At 34.1% G+C, this 16,497-nt stretch overlaps 1 pseudogene; it reads left to right on the forward strand.

Annotated features, from left to right (window-relative positions):
* The first annotated feature begins 603 nt into the window (after positions 1 to 603).
* Positions 604 to 1,238, forward strand: LOC122904107 (annotated as a pseudogene).
* The last annotated feature ends 15,259 nt before the right edge of the window (positions 1,239 to 16,497 follow it).

Genomic DNA, 16,497 nt, shown 5'->3' on the forward strand with positions numbered 1-16,497 from the left:
ATCCTTTTGTGCTCTTTTAATTTAAGCATTTGTGAAGGGCTAATAAGACTAGAATATAGTAAAATCATATAGAATATTAAAAAAAAAAAGCTTGGTCTTATATCTCCAGTGTTTCCAGCTCATTACTGCCAGAATTATTTTAAAAGTTAGAAATCTGCTTTAAAAATGCAGAATACCTTTGTCTGATTTTAAGTAACCTTACCTATCTCAAGTGGTATGAATCTCTTCCTTGGCCATTCTTATACCAGACTGTGGACACAAAATTCTCCAGACCTCTCTCATTTCTGAAAAGGTCATGCCTTGAGGCTTTGCATTTCACAGATTCTTCTTAGGATATCCTTTCCCATCTGCACAAGTTTCCTATTCCTCTTCTAACAAACTACCACAAACTTAGTGGTTTGAAACACCACAAATCATTGTCTTACAATTCCGGAGAAGACTAAAAATGGCTTGGCAAGATTCAGAAAGGCTTCCAAGACTTTGCCTTGGACTCGTCCTTTTTTTCTTCATTCTCTTTCCCAAAAGAGCACCTTTCCCTTTGCCCCAAACCTCAGCCATGAACTTCCTCTCTGAGGATGGTGAGGACTAACCGGAAAGTGGACAATGAAAAACCAAGAACCAACCAATTCTGAAAATACCGAACAGACTATTATTTCAGAGGAGTTAATTTCAGAAGGAAAAGGGGTCAAGCTTGCAAAAAACAATGTACATGGGTCTAACTGGTAAAACAAGACCTTAGGCACCTGTGAGAAGTACAGCCAGGAGAGGGCATTTGGATGTTAGTGTGGCAGTTGTCTCAGCACTGCAAAGAACTCTTCATGATGAATGTGCCCTTCTGGGAAAACAGTTCAATCTGCCACTGGGAAGCTAATGCCTCGAATTCCCCAAAGGTCTCGTAGATGATAATGAAGACCAAGAAGCAGCTGCTTTTCTGGAGCTTGAGAAAGAAACTGGCTATGAAGGTGATGCTGACCATTATCCAGGAATGTGAAACTGTACACACACTTCATGACAGTGACTTAATGAAGACGTTGCTGAAAAAGTAAGACCTAAGCCAAAGCCAAAGCATGGAGACTTTGCAAAAGGGATGTCTTTACCAAAAAAATGATCTGCTAAAGAGACTTAATGCTCTGATAGTTGAAGAACATCTAACAATGGATGCCAGAGTCTAGTACTATGCTCTGCTGTTGACACATACAAACGCAAAGCCATGTAAAGTGTCCTTCCTGAAATTTTAAGGCCAAAGGACAGTGGTCATATTTTTGTAAATGGAATCACCAGACCTCCTTCACTGGGACTTTGTATTCAGCTTAGTTTAATGCAAATTTGAAATTATCTTTTTTTTTTTCGTTAAACTAAAACTACAGAGAATGAAAAAAAAAAAAAAAACCCACAAGTGGATTGTCTGAAATAATGACAGAACATAAATATTAGATGCTGGGGAGAAGCCAAAAAAAAAAAAAAAAGATGAGTTCATGTTCAAGAAATTATTTGTCAAATCTGGTTCAGTGCTAAGCTAGCATTGAAAACAGAGCCGTTGTGGGAAAGAAGTTCGGTTCTAGTAGACAAGGAGGTGTACTGCCTCTGAAGTGAAAGGGAAGTTAATGGGAATGAGAGACATCTGTGTCATTCTAGGATTTTTGCTTAAAAAAAAAAAGTTGATGAAGAATGGGAACAGAGCCCTATGATCAGTTTGAGTATAAGAAGGTACCCAGACACCCAGTTTTAAGGCAGGGAGGTATTTTGCAACTTGAAGGAATGGAAGAAGTCACTAACATCTTCTGAAGGTATATAAAAGTAAGCACATATTCTAAACCTTTTTTGCATGGATGCTGGCAATGGGAAAGAGAAAACATTTACCTATAATAGGAAGCCTTGAAGACAAGTTAGTCCTTTGAGACCCTAATTCATAGAAAGTTACTTATGAATGACATTTGGAATTGCCTCTTATACTGAACACTTTTTTCTACTCATTTGTTTATCTAACCCAATAGACCATGTTGCCAGGCTTAGATGATTATTCACCATCAGACTTCATTTTTGAAAAATTAAATCTCACTTTCTAGGTGTATTTGAACTTCACTGTAGTTCACGATTCCTAAAATTGACTATAAAACAAGGCCATGCCTCTACTGTTATTTAATTTCTAGTGCCAGATTCAGGATCCTGCAAGGAGTCTGAAACCAGTCTGGGTTTTTTAGACGGCAATCTGAAAATAGTTGAAGAAAGATCTTTAAGCTTTTTCCTTGTGTAAAAACTGGTGCTTTACCCCATGCAGTTCCAACACCTGTTTGCACCTAAGACTACTTAACTGTGTTTATTTTCTCTGCCCCAACACTTATAATTCCAGCGGGTTTCTTACTTTTTCCAAAGACGAAGAAGTAGTAACCTAGGGATGATTTCACATACTGTGGGCAATGGTCCAAACAAATAATCGACTAACCAAGAAAAAATAAAACTTTTAAAAATCAAATATTTTACCTGTTTGCAAGGTAAATAGGGTTCTCTTAAAATTTAATAATAGTAAAAAAAAATAAAAAGGGGGGGGGCGCTTGGGTGGCTCAGCGGGTTAAAGCCTCTGCCTTTGGCTCAGGTCATGATCCCAGGGTCCTGGAATCGAGCCCCACATCGGGCTCTCTGCTCAGCAGGGAGCCTGCTTCCTCCTCTCTCTCTGCCTGCCTCTCTGCCCACTTGTGATCTCTGTCTGTCAAATAAATAAATAAAATCTTTAAAAAAATTAATAATAGTCTATGGCCTATTAACAGAGACTTTTGAATAGAACGATTTTACTTAGGTAAGCAGATCACATAAAAATTAATACTAAATCTTTAAACTACAATTGAAGTAACTTCTTTTGACATTGTTTGAATATAGCAGTACAAGGCTACAAGTTCAGACATAATCAGCATTAGCTTTGCATATGAACCAAGAAATGATTACTTAATAAATTAAGCACACTTTAATTACAAAGTTCAAAACATTACATCATATTTGTAAGTATGTGGCTACCCTTTATCATGACATTTGCTTTGTAGCATTTATTGACTCTATGAGTCACCATTATTGTATATGCCACTAAGAGCAAAGACATTATGCTTTTTAAAATATGGCAGTATTATTTCTTTTGCTTTAAAATTGTATTTCCTATTTTTTTGAAAAAATAAAACATGTTTTGGGGTTAAACATAGATTATAAATTAAAAATACATCATATTTAATATATGTTACAATAGAATTATAAGTATAATCAATGGTTATGGTATGCTTAAAATTTTTCACATCCTAAGACAAACTCATCAGAATAATTTTTCAATTCTTAATCATTAATATCTATTTTTTCCACATAACACTATTTTCTCAAGAAAGTTTCTGATTCAGTGTTTCAAAAGTTTGCTTTCTTTCTTTTTCTTTCTCCCTCTCCCTCTTCTCCCACCCCTTCTCTTTCTTAGTATTATATCCCTAAAAAGACGTGTTAGATGAGTTGGAAATAAAAATCAAGGTAGAGGAGGAAGAAAAACAAATGAACAAACAAACAAACAAAAGGACTAAGTAACTGAATGGAAAATGCTGAAAAAAATTAGTCACCTAGAAGATTGAGCCAGAGATCTCTTCCTGAAATGAGTGAAACCTTACAAATACAAATAATATATTTGAAAAAAGTTAAAAAAAAAAATCTCAGCACTCATCAAATAGGAGTCACAAAAGGAGATAAAAGAGAAAGGAGGTAGATATAAGAAATAATAGAAAAACATTTGCTAATTTTTAAGAGACAAATTGTCAAGTTTAGGCCCAATGAGTATCAGAGAGAATGTGTAGCTACCTAACATCAAGGTACATCTTTGTAAAATTTTAGTACCAAAATTCAAATTTTAAGAATGAAAAAAATACATCTATAATAAATTGGAATTTAAAATAGATCAGTCTAAACCATAAAACTAGAAGAAAACATAGGCAATCATTTCTTTGACATCAGCCATAGAAACATTTTTCTAGATACATCTTCTCAAACAGGGGAAATAAAAGGAGAAATAAACTGTTGGGACTACACCAAAATAAAAAGCTTTGGCACAGTGAAAAAACCTTGACAAAATGACAAGGGAAACTGCTGAATGGGAGAGGATATTTGCAAAGGATATATCCAATAAGGGGTTAATATATAAAATATATAAAAACTTACACTACTCAACACCAAACATGAATACTGTGATTAAAAATGAGCAAAGGATCTGAATAGATAATTTTCAAAGAAGACATACAAGTGGCCAGTAAACACATGAAAATATGTTCATCACTCATCTTCAGGGAATTGCAAACAAAAACCGCAATAATATATCACCCCACACCTGTCAGAAAGTTTAAAATCAAAAACACAAGAAATAAAAAATTTTGGCAAGGATGTATAGAAAAAGGAATCCTTGTGCATTCTTGGTGGGAATGCAAATTGGTGCAGCCACTGTGTAAAACAATATGGAGTTTCCTTTAAAATTAAAAAAATAAAATTATCATATGATCCAGTAATTCCATTACTGGGTATTTATCCAGTAATTCCATTACTGGGTATTTATCCAAAGAGGGTGTAAATACAAATTCAAAAAGATATATGCACCCCTATGTTTACTTCAGCATTATTTACAATGCCAAGGTATGGAAGCAGCTTGTGTTCATCCAGGGATGAATGGATATGTATGTGGGCTGTGTGTAAAGAAATATTTTTCAGTCACGAAAAAGAATGATATCTTGCCATTTGCAACAACATGGATAGACCTAGAAGATATAATGATGAATGAAAAGATAAGTAAAATAAGTCAGATAGGGAAAGAGGATAACCTATGATTTCATTTATATGTGGGATTTAAGAAACAAAATAAGCAAATATACAGATTTTTTAAAAAGATAAAAAATAAACAACAATAACAATTTAAATACAGAGAAAAAACTGGTGGTTGCCTTAGAGGAGGAGAATGAGATGGGTGAAATGGATAAATGGAATTAAGATACATTTATCATGATTAGTACTGATAATGTATTGAATTGTTGATTCATTATATCATACACCTGAAACCAACATAACATTGTATGTTAATTATACCTCAATAATTTTTAAATGCTAATAAATATCATAAAATATATCATAAAATATATCATAGATATCAAATATAATATCATAAAAATATATCATGATCAATTAGGGTTTATTAAAGAGATGCTGAACCCTTAGCAAACTGAGAACAGAAGAAAACTTCTTTATAATAGCATCTAAAATTTCTATAGTGAATCAGAGTTAATGATTAATTAGTATAAATATATTTATACATTATTTTAAGTAAATTTATTGCTATGACAGCAGGTCAACAGCTAGAAAATTTTCTTTTGGAAAATATGTTGATTTTGTAATTCTATACTAAATAATTCAGTGAACTAAGAAAATAGAAATATTTTAGATGTTCAAAGAGTAAGAAAGTTTTTTTAACTATATATATATATTCCTAAAAGAATGTAGTGAGGTACTTCAATGCAACAAAATAAATTTAAGAAAATTTAAATAGAAAATGAAAAAAATAGTAAACAGAGGAGAAGGAATTAAAACTTATAATTCACTCCAAGTAATTGCTAGTAATTTTTGTTAAAAAAATTTAGTAACAAAATGGTCCTTAAATTTTGCAGTAAAATCAGGGGACCTGGATGGCTCAGTCAGGTAAGCCACTGTCTTCAGCTCAGACCGTGATCTCAGGGTCCTGGGATGGAGGCCCCAGGTCAGGTTCAGTGCTCATTGGGGAGTCTCTTCTCCCTCTCCGTTTGCCTCTCCCCCTTGCTCATGATCTTTCTAGCGCTCTATCCCAAATAAACAAGATTTAAAAAAAAATTACAATAATTTCATGGATGTGATCATATAACTAGTTTTTCCTTTGATTTTTTAACATGGTGAAAGATAGATATCCTTATTTCTTAATTCAGTCATCTTAATTTCTTATTTGGTAATGATTTAAAGCAATGAATTTTCTTTTTTATTTAATTCTTTTTTCAAATTTTTATTAACTTCTACTTAGCATATAGTGTAATATTGGTTTTAGGAGTAGAATTTAGTGATTCATTATTTACAAATAATACCTAATCCTCATCACAACATGTGCCCTCCTTAGTACTCATCACCCATTTAGCCCATCCCCCACCCACCTCCCATCCATGGACCCTCAGTTTGTTCTCTATATTTAATTCTTTTATGGTTCTTTCCCTGTCCTTTTTTCCCCTTCCTCTGTGTTCATTTGTATTGCTTCTTAAATTCCACATATGAGTGAAATCATATGGTATTTGTCTTTCTCTGACTGATTTATTTCACTTAGCATAATACAGTCTAACTCCATCCACAACCTTGCAAATGGCAAGAGTACGTAAAGCAATGGATTTTCCACTAAATGATGTAGTGTGATTTCATAGCTCCAACTATGTAGTTGTTTTATCATCATTGTTTCCTATGTTTTTTCATGTTAATTTTTAGTTCTTCTTCAAGGATTATTTAAGAGGGTAGTTTTGTTTTTATAGGATTTTAACTTATTTTTGTTTATATTCAGTCAAATATTGACATTTTATTTATAATTTCATTGATCCCACATCTTCTCCATTGTTTTCTTTCATGGAGAATCTAGACTTTCCTTTTCCTTTGTGTCCCATTCTAGTAATTGAAAAGATTTATTCAAAGTATTTCAAGTTATTCAAGTTAGTTTAGTTATAGTATTCAAGTTATAGTATTCAAGTTAAAATTTTGCACTATTGGGGTGCCTGGCTGGCTCAGTGGGTTAAGCTGCTGCCTTCAGCTCAGGTCATGATCTCAGGGTCCTGGGATCGAGTCCCGCGTCGGGCTCTCTGCTCAGCAGGAAGCCTGCTTCCCTCTCTCTTCTTCCCTACTTGTGATCTCTCTCTGTCAAATAAATAAAATCTTAAAAAAATTTTTTTGCAATATTTATACTACTTACTGTAATTGCACTCAGCCTTAGTTCTAACATGGTTCCTCAATTCCTAAATTGGTTATCATCCCTATCATCCCTCTTTGAATCAAGGAGAGGAAGAATTTGTGTTAGAACCTACCATTAACATTCATGAATCTTATCTCTCATTTGACTGTTAAGTCCTGGCATAATCATGATGTATCCAAACCATACTATTCCTTAGGTGATGTTGTCACGTTTGTGTCAGGTTTGTGTTGTCACAATGACCAATGTTAAGTTTATTCCTTTGCGATGTTGTTTAGATTGATTTTTCCTTAAATTAAAAAAATGTACTTTCTGAAGGAAAATGCTGATATGTTTTATTTAATTTGAATTTTTAAGACTTCTTTAGTATAAACCCAAGATATACGACTACTGATAAACACTTTACATTTTACTACTCAGGAGTACTAAAAATCCATAAAACCTATGATGAATATTTATGCAGTTTTGTCTTTTAACATAAGAAAGGACCAGTGGAACAGAGAGGAAAAAATTATTCTTACCCCAGTGTTTTGGAAGCAATGTGACAACAAGAACCTGGTGCAAGCAAAGCAGATGGAATAGTTTGCCAATGGCCAGATCATTCTTAGAACTTGGCCTGTGGCCATGGAAAGCAGCATCTTTCATTTGCTTATTTGCAATCCGTATATCTTCTTTCATGAAGTGTCTATTTAAATCTTATCATTGCATTTTGTAAATTCTTTATATATTCCATATGTAAGTCCTTCACCAATTGTGTGTTTTGAAAATATTTTTATATAGTCAAGATGTTCCCGAACAATTTGTTGAAAACACTATACTTTCTCCATTCGGTTTATTTCACAACTTCTTTGAAAATCAATTGACAATATATGTGGTTGTATTGTTTTGGACTATAATTTTTTTCCATTGATTGTTGTACCCTTCCTTTTGTCAATATCCCATTATCTTGTTTATGGTAGCTTGTGGCAAGTCTTGAAATTAAGTAATGAGAATTCTCCAAATATTTTCTTCCGTTTCAACATTGTGTTCACTAATTTAGTTCCTCTGTTTTAATTTTGGAATCAGTTCAGTTTTCATTTCATTTCATTCATTTCATTGTTGGGGGAAAAAAAAACAACCCGGGATTTTTATATGGGTTGAATAAAATTGATGGAATGATTTAGGAAAAAATGGCACTTTAATTGACAATTAAATCCATGAAAAGGATATGTTTCTTATATAGTTTATATTTAGGTTTATATATAGGTTTTCTTTGATTCTTCTTACCAGCGTTTTATGTATTTTTTACATATAGACCTTGCACATATTCTGTTACATTTATGTCTAGTCATTTCATATTTTCTGATGCTATGTTTGTTTATTTTTCTTTTAATGACAATAGGAACTGTAGATATCCCCCTCCCTCCTTAATTCCTAATATTGTAATTTGTACTTTCTCTCTATTTTCCTTGATTGATCTGATTTTTCTGATCTCAAAGAAATAGGTTTAGCTTCATTGATATTATCTGTGGTATTTATGTTTTGTTTTCTTATTCCTCAGTTTTAATTCTTCTGCTAGGCTATCCTCTGTTAGTATGTGTATGAATGGGGATGTGCAATTGAATCAGACTAGTAAAGAGCTTTTGTTTCATTATACTATGGTTATTTCCAGTGCACAGCTACCTTTAAATATTTTTAGCATTACATTGTGCTTATTTTAGAAGCTGGAATGCTGAAAGATTAATCTCCATTCTCATTGCCCCCCTGCCCACTGCACCAGGTTGTGATCTTACCAATTTAAGTGGTGTTAAATTTAATATTATAGATACAGGATGATTAACAGTAAAATTGTTGATTTTAAATGGTAATAATGAATATATAGAGAATATCATATGGATATAAAGACATTTTTCAATGAAACCAGGAAGCAGCTGTTCCCATGAATTTAAAGTATCACTTATTTTATGACAGCCTCACAATGATTGCATAGGTGGCACAGCCAGCTTAAAGATAAATGTTTTCACATATCTCACTTATTTAATTTCAATAGTACTTGTGAAGCAGATGTTAAGATTTTGTATTAATACTTTCATCTATGTATAAAGACCATACTTTATATCCACATATGTACCCACACATGCATGCATGTATACATATATCAAAGCTAGCTAGCAGAGGATTTACTTTAGTGCACAATGACCAAATATTTCAGTCTCTGCTTACATTACAGTTAGCATTAAATGTCAATCACAATGACATAACAACTTCAAATGATGTGAGGAACATAAATAAAGCTATAAATACAATATTAGAGTTTTAGTTGTTTATATCAGTACCAAAACTTAGGCCTAAAATGTCTAAAACTTTTTTTTTTAATTTACATTTAGAAGTAACCATTTTCCAGGAAGCTATTAAGTATGACATTTGTGAATGAAGAGTTGTGAATGGAGAGTTGGAAGAAAACAGAATTGAGTAGAAAGAGACTTAGTTTGTGGTGCTGCTCTGAGAAGGTTTCAGTCCAGCTGTAGGAACCCCAGAGCAAAGAATACCCTCTAAAGGTGTTCCACTTTGGGTGGACTAACTCTTCTTAGTCATTACCTGGAAAAAGTCTGGGGAGGACATATCCAAATGTAAGTGCTGTGGTAGATACCAAAACTACAGCAGCTATAGGATTTCTGTTAACTAAACTCCTCTCACCAGGTTCTTTTGATGGAAGACTTGAGGGGGGTACACTCCCATTTTTGCCATTGCAAAAATCAGAGAAATACCAGAAAATTAATAGAATGACCTTAGAAGTGCCTGAATTATTGTTTATGTAAGCCAGAAAAAAAAATGTTTAGTAATACAACATTCATGTTACTTTATTAAAGTGATTCATGGACCAAAGTTTCATTAAGAACATACAGACATTTAAAGCAGCCTCCTTGAAGTTCTGGCTCTTGGGACAAGTCAAATCTCACTATTGCTGTCTTCTTCAAAAGTTTCCTGTGGCAAATTTTTCCCCTGTTTATTCCTTTAACCTAGGTGGAAGCATAACTACTTTGGGTAGCCTTCTGGGGCTTTTTCCATGACCTCTGAATATTAAGGATTACATTTCCAAGCTCTTCTGAGTTCTCCTTATCCACCCCCAACAATTCCATAACCCTATTGAACAGGACATGTGGTGGCTGGCCCCACGTGGATTTCTATTTTATGTCCGCATCAGGTCCACAGGAAACATTCCTTTGCCCTGTCCTTTTCCCTGATAAACTCTGGGTGACCAGGACAATTACAACAGAACATCAGCCTTCACTTTCTGACTTTACTTCAAAAGTAGTTGCTCAGCCTTTCTTTTGTCCTCTAGAAGTTTCCAGTTTTCTGTCCACTTTGATCTTCACAGGTCTGAGTCACTAACTTAGGTATATCTGAAGGACAAGGAACACTTCAGGCACTTTGTGTGTCTCCCTGCTCCTTCCATGAATTTCTCTAGGTTTAGAGTTATAAGGGAGTAACTTCTCTTCACTCATAAAAAAGCAGGATGGGATAGGGATTCTAATTAGGATGACATCCCTCTCCAAATAAAATTATTTACCAATCACTCAACTTTCACTTTTTCAGATTCCTTAAATCTGTGATAATACCCTGGGGTCCATGAGCATAGAAGACTCTAGAAAACTTTGTAATTTTTCACATAAAGATGAGATATTCACACTCATCTTGCAATAATAACATGTATACTATTGAAGTCTTAATCAAAAAATGAGGGGAAAATATTGTGTTCTAACACAATGAGTGTTTCATTAACAATGAGTGTACTTGTGACCTGAGTTTAAAAATATATCATGATTGACTTCCAACCATCAAGCCACATTGACTGTACCATTCTTTCTAGATTTATGATATATTCAATTAACTAAAAAGTAATTTGTCCATAGAGATTATAATATACATGATAGTTTAATTTACTGCTTATGTATGGTTGCCTTATTCAATAATTCACAATTCAGATTAATTTTAATCAGAAAGACCACACACAGCAGCTACATGCCTCAGTTATCCTTATCTTAATCTACACCACACTTTGCTACAATTAGATTTTCATTGGTAAAATTAATGGCTTGTTAGCTAATGAAAATTAACAATTAACTTTCTCTCTTTTTTTTTTTAATATTTATTCATTTGAGAGAGAAGGAGGCAGGGATGGAAGGGCAGGGCAGAGGGAGACAGAGAAAGAATCTTCAAACAGACTCCAGGCTGAGCACAGAGCCCAGCATGGGGCTTGATCTCATGACCTGAGCCAAGACCAAGGGTCAGACGCTCAAGAGTGAGACACGCAGGCACCCCAGCAATTGACTTTCTCAAGAAATTAGTACACTTTGTGTGTGTGTGTGTGTGTGTACCCTGGCTAAGATATTTTAGAGACACCCTCCCCATTCCCCAGCATGGGGAAATGGGCCTAAGAATCTAGTTGGCCTTGTATGTGTTGATATATTCAGGCATCAATCTCCAGGTTAGATTGTTAAAGAACTTAGTCCACAGAGTTTGGGGGGCACGGAGAATGTGCCTCCCAATGTAATCACCTTTGCCTTAGGAAAACTTAGGAAAACTAAATTTAATAGTGTTTTGAAAATAGTTAAAGTCGAGATACCCTAAGCCCACAGAATAGGTTGTCCAAGTTTTTGTTCCTACTTGCTAATAAATGTATGCATGAGAATATTGGGTCAAAGATGGTATTTACCTAATGCCTTTGATGTTTTTAGAGACTGTCTTGCTATCACTTATTTCCAGTTATTGGAGATCTACCCAAAGGCTAGTTTAAAACAGCAGAGGGAGGGAAGGATGAAGAAGTTGTGGGAAAGGCTCACAGAGATGGTATTTTAAGAATAAAAAAAATGAGTAAGATTTCATCAGATTGACTGGGGCATATGGTGGGGGGGGGAGTCAGCATATCGAATTGTTCCCTGGGTGGCTCAGTTGGTTGGACGACTGCCTTCGGCTCAGGTCATGATCCCAGAATCCTGGGATCGAGTCCCACATCGGGTTCCCAGCTCCATGGGGAGTCTGCTTCGCTCTCTGACCTTCTCCTCGCTCGTGCTCTCTCTCACTGTCTCTCTCTCAAATAAATAAATAAAAATCTTTAAAAAAAATAAGAATGGTTTACAGAATGTGCAAGAAACCATACTATGGCTGAACTTTAAGATTTTAGGATAGAAATACAGGCAGGGTCAGAATTATAAAGACTATGTGGTACGCTTGAGTATTTTTCAAACTTTTTTGACCACAACATGTAGAAAATACAGATTTTATTATATGATCTCTTACACACACACACACACACACACATTTCAAAATAATAATTTCACTAGTTTCTGTGTACTCTAGTTTTACTCTTTGTTTCTGATATATTCTATTTTACTGACATGCTGTTATTGAAGCTAATGAGTTTATTTCTTGACATACTGATGGACCATAACCCACAGATTGACAGACATTCCCTAGAGGACTTAAAAAACTTCAGAAATGTCCAACCAGTCCAGTCAGAAGAGGTAACCCAGCAGCTAGTGGGCAGCACATGAGCTGAGTAATGAGTGTCCGCATTTCATTTTTTGTCCAGCAGTGCCCTTCCACAACACTTGTATATGCTGAAAGTATGCAATTATTCAATAGCTAATAAGGAAATTCATGACAGGTTGAAAGAGAGGCTAAGAAAGAAAAGAAATATTAGCACATTTAAAAACCCCCTTTTTCCTCCTTTCTGAGCAAGAAACACCACATTTGTGATTTTCTTTTGGTCCCCAAATTCTCTTGTCATTTGTGCAAAAAGCACTTTCCAATAAAAAATATGGTGCAAGGCACACACAGTTTTAAATTTTCTAGTAGAAACAGTAAAAAAAAGAAACAGGTAAAATTATTTTAATAGTATGCTCATTCAAACCAGTATATCCAGAATATTAGTAAAACAATTAATAATTAAAATATAAAATATTAATGGCATTTTTTACTTTTTAAATTTCTACCAAGTGTTAGAAATGGGGGATAGATCATTTTAATTTGAGCTAGCCACATTTTGAGTACTCTGTAGTCATGTGATTTGTCATTATCATATTGGACAGTGTGGCTTTACAAAACAAGGAACACTGGGAGCTATTATGCTAGTATTTGTGAGGTCCAAATTGGCTTTTAGAAAGATCTCTCTCTCTCTTTCTCTCTCACTCAGTAGTCCAGAGAATGAAGTAGATTCTAAGACTGGAGGCACGAGGAACTAGACAATAGCTATTTGGTTTGGGGGCAGGGCATATTTAAGAGATAAATGGTAGAATTTTCAGGAGTTGGACACTGGTTACCTGACTGTTTAGTGGTAATAAAGAAAAAAAGAAAGAGAGAAAGGAAAAGGATTGGAATGATTCCTGGATTTGTGGACTTGCTGGTTGGATGAATGTGATACCATTCATCAAGATAACGTATCCAGGATTAGCACCACTGTACACTTTCATTCCCTTTTTTTTTTTAGCCAATTTATTATATTTAGTTGTCATCAAGGTGACCTGAGATACTTCTTGATTTAGCTATTCTAATAGAACTTATTTTAGGAAACATAATGGTAGTTTAGAATCAGAAAGAACTTTATAAATTATTTGATCCTATGGATTATGCCCAGGATAAACTTCAGGAGTTGGATTCAGGGCCAGTCTTATGAGTAGAACATGGTTGTCACTGGATTGGACCTGCTTTTTAATTGAACATGTGAGAAAACTGACCTAGTGAGACTGGGTAACTTTTTCAAATCCCCGGTTTAGACACAAACCAGAGCTAAACTCCACCCATGTCAGTGTTTTTCCCTCTTCCAGGACTTTCCTCAAAAGTCTGTTCTCTGCTGTTGGCTTCACCATGGACTGGGGCTTGAACTCATGACCCCAAGTTCAAGATATGAGGTGAGATAGAGTTGGACACTTAACTGAGACACCCAGGTGCCCCGTTTACCATGTGATTATAAGCTAGATTATTTTATCAAAATTTCCTTGATTTCATTTTTAAATCCCTTTCACTTTTACCTTTTCAGTCTTCCTTCAATTCTGTCTGCAAGATGTGCCCTGCTCTTTGTGAGGATGGGTACCTTGCCTTTTCTTTGACTCCCACCTGTCTTTTGTTCTTCCTAGATCAATGTGTTGTTCCATTTACTTGTTGAGATCAATATTTTGAGATGCCAGCATGTACTCTGTAAAAACTCTTCTTGGTTATTTATATTGCACCATATTTTTGTTTAAAGGCTGCATTTCTACATTGAGTTGGTCAAGATGGAAAAAGAATCATGATCTTTAACTTTGGGTAAAATACTTATGAACTTATTTTGAATAGTTCAGTTTTTCTACTTCAAAAATACATTTATCCCAGTGAATTCATCAATAGTAAAGATTTAGTATGCAGTAACAACTTAAAACACTATAAAGTAGTACTGACATTTGTATTTGTTACTGAGCATATTTGTTCATATGTACACAATCTTTGTGTGTGAAAGTGTGTGTGCATGTGTATTTGTGTGTGAATATATTTCTCTGAGTTATTTAACTCTATTTAATGTGATAAGAGAAAATATAGATTAAATATGAGTAAGAATATCACAAATAGTGATGTTTTGCAAAAAATGTACATTGATGTATTGCAAAAATGCACATTTTTGCAATAAGTGAATTTTGATTTTTGAACAAGAACTAATGTGTAAACTCAATAAATTCTTTCATGAATACTTATGGTTAATAAACTTTCTGAGTCCTTGAAAATCTGAAAGTATTTTTATCTTGTTAGCCTACTCTATCATTTACTATAGAATTATATGTTTGACTTAGTTTTTCCAAAAACTCTTTGTAGCTGTGGCTCTATTGTCATCATCAACAACAAAAAGTCTCCAATCAAACTTAATTTTTAAGTAGCAGTGGAGGAACAATGATGATCTAGAGGATAAGAGGAAAACTGAGACTAGAAAAGAAAAATAGAATTGTTTTGGTCTCATATTCCTGTTTCACAAAATTAATTCCACTGAAGACTAAACAATGAACAAAAATGAAACAAAGCATAATCAAAGAGCTTCTAACACACACTTTCATTATTTTTTATGCCAACTTGCAAGGTCTTAGCAGACAGAGCTCTTTGATAATGACAAGTAGGTTGAGTGAAGAGATCCCAAATAGTTCCATCATAACAAGTATGAGCTCAGAGTGGACATACTGTCTCCATTTTATTTGTTAAGGAGCTTTAATAACAATTATTTCTAATATTTCTTTCAACTGTGATGTCCTATGAGTCAACATCTTGGTGTCTTTAAAAGTCTAGAGTATATTCATATACACACAGAAGTCATAAGGGAACTTGGAGGAGACAGATATGGGTTGAATCTTTTATCATTTACTACCCATATGACTGGGAAAGTCACATGAGTTCTCAAAAGGTTTGACTTCTCATCCATAAATAAAAGAGAAGTCATGTTTTACAGAGGTCTTGTGAAATTTATAGATTATTCATAAAAAATTCTGAGAATCATGTTAGTCACACATTAGGCACTATAAAAAAGGTGACTTTTATAAGTGACTATTTGGCCAGAATTGGCACTTAGGCCTTTACTTCTCAAAACCTTAACCTCTTAAGCATATATTATTGGAAATATTTCTGTGAAAAAATTATACTTTATGCCTTCCATGAACAGAGTAATATAATATATCAGGTTTCTACGTGGAGTCTGAAGGATGTTGGCTTTGTTAGGGCTGTCTCAGAGAGCATAAGCAAAGGGAAATGAAGAAGTTGCATGAGTATTCATACTTCAATCCATAAATGTTATGTGTAAATCTATTTCTACATCAAGGTTTCTATAGGGTTTTTGAGGAAATTGAGTTTTGCTGCTTAATAACAAAACAAAAAATTAGTATGCATATTTTCACATATTTATTCAGACTAAAATGCATATATTTAAAATACACATCTTGATAAATTATGATACATGTTTACACTATGAAAGCATCACCACAATGCAGATAATGAAAAATTCATCACACCCATGCAACATTTCTTAAAGGTAAAAAAGTTGAAGTAACTTATTGGTATATGAAAAAGTTGTTAAGGATCATTTTCCTTAAAATCTTGCTTTTTATGTAATGTAGGTTTCCTGTATCTGATAGCCTGAACAAAATAAATTTTCAGGTGATCTGCTTTTCTGCAAGGTTTGCTAACATTTAGAAAGTAAATATAATGTTAAATACACTATTTTTATTGGAAGATTTCATTTTATTTTAACGTATCCTTACCTGAGCAAGCTCATACCACATTAAACCCTTGTAAAGTTTCCTGGCATTGGCTTGGCAATGCGAACCTGCTTACTGAGTGAATTGGAATCAGACATCCTTTCCATTTAAGGGATTAGCAGTCTCACTAATGACTAGTCAGTTGTTGAGGTAAATGAAAATTTAAACCAAGAATGTTTGCTTAGGTTCATGACTCAGTTTCTGGCTTACATTCTCAGTTGGAGAAACCACTGTGTATTAATTTTGCCACTCCACCAGGCAATACAGAAATGTTATATACTT

The sequence above is a fragment of the Neovison vison genome, chromosome 4 (genome assembly GCF_020171115.1).
Source record: "Neovison vison isolate M4711 chromosome 4, ASM_NN_V1, whole genome shotgun sequence".
Lineage (NCBI taxonomy): Eukaryota > Metazoa > Chordata > Mammalia > Carnivora > Mustelidae > Neogale > Neogale vison.